This window comes from Alligator sinensis, unplaced genomic scaffold (genome assembly GCF_000455745.1).
Source record: "Alligator sinensis unplaced genomic scaffold, ASM45574v1 scaffold1354_1, whole genome shotgun sequence".
Lineage (NCBI taxonomy): Eukaryota > Metazoa > Chordata > Crocodylia > Alligatoridae > Alligator > Alligator sinensis.
The window spans coordinates 338,320-339,980 of record NW_005842344.1 but is presented as its reverse complement, the minus strand read 5'-3'; positions in this window follow the sequence as shown (position 1 = coordinate 339,980).

Genomic DNA, 1,661 nt, shown 5'->3' with positions numbered 1-1,661 from the left:
GAAAGAGTCTGTAAAACGTTATTTGGGACACAGGTGTTGAAGATATGGCCCATGGAGCCCTGTGATTCAGCCCATGGGCCTCAAGCTGAACCAGTGCGCCAGGGTGCACACTCCACATGATGCCCATGTCAGACTGGCACTGCACAGGCACTGCATGCAGTGGGCACCCCGTGCCAGCCCCACATGCTGCGTGCAGTGTGAACCCCATGCTGCGGCTGACATGTGCTGCATACAGTGTGCAGGGGGCCAATCTGGCCCACAAACTGGCCCCACATAGAGCTAACGCACGGGTCCAGTCCAGTGTGGGCACCTCACAGAGCGCATGCTTCATGCACGGGACCCAGACCAGGGCTGGCGCATGCTGCACACAGGGCCGATCCAGGGCATGCAGTGCACACCAGACTGGCTCTGGTGTGTGGGGCCAGTCTAGCCCACACTCGTTATCCAGCCTACGGAGCCAGATGAGTTTGACACCCCTGATTTAGAACAAAGGAAAAGACATAGTTGACTACAAAACAATATGGGTTAATCTTTGTCACGTGCTCTGACTTGCTCAGATGCTAAGGCAGGCTAGGGAGGTAGAGCAAAGACAGGATCACCACCACTGCACGAGTCGCTATTAACCAGTAGATTCCTGAGTGCAACCTGACACGATTAAGCAGCGAATTTTACAAAACACTCTTCCCTACTCAGGCTTTTCCTGTGCCCCCGATATTTAAATCACCTAGAACAGGCTGGTCGTCGTCCCCCCCCGTCATTCCTACACACTTAGGCTCAGACTGAGACACTTGAGTCACAAGAAGCCCTGCAACTTCTCACCTATCGCTCTTCACAGAAAACATGATTTATTTATGTGTTTTACCGCATGTATTGGACAGATCTTTGCTGCAGCCATGAATTATACAGCATGTACTATCCAGCGCCATCCATCATTAACTAAAAACATTGACTTTTTTCTTTTAAACAGGACTGGTTTTGACACCTTCAGGTGCCTGCACCGCTGCGGCTCTTTGCCTGATTTCGAGCATCGCTGCCCCAGCGCAGACCTAGCCCGATTAGGTTCCCCGGTACGTCCAGAAAAGGGTCTCTAATAAGAATGCAAAATGCTGATTTTATGCTAACTGTTAACGTGAATCACGTAACAAAAGGTCAGCTGCACCTTGGAGCTAAACCCCGGCAAGCGCAGGCGGGGGCCGCACGCGGGGAGAAGCACAGCGAGGGCAGGAGAACGGGGGGGATCGCTATCCTACAACGCCGGCTCTTCGGGACCTCCTTCTCCCATCTCCGACGCGCGCGCAGCCGCAACGGCCGCTGTCCGTTTCGACGACCGGGCCAGGCAGGTGCGACGCCTCCGTCGCGTTTGCGGACGGGGCATCGAGTCGTTCGACGCGCCGCCGCCTCTGGGGAGCTTTGAACGCCGCGGTCGTGCGTCAAGTCCCCGCGGCTCCGACGGAGACGACTCGGAGCTGCCGCAGGGATCCGAGCCAGGGGCCTTCGACGCTGGGTCTCTCTCAGGCTGCGTATTTGGGCTCCCGAGGACGGCAACGACCCCCCCCGCGGGGGAGCGACGCCCCCAGCGCCCTCGGCACTTGGCAGGCAAAACCAGACGCCCCCCAACTCCAGCCGGAGCGACCCCCCCACTCGTATGTGAAGCGAGGTGC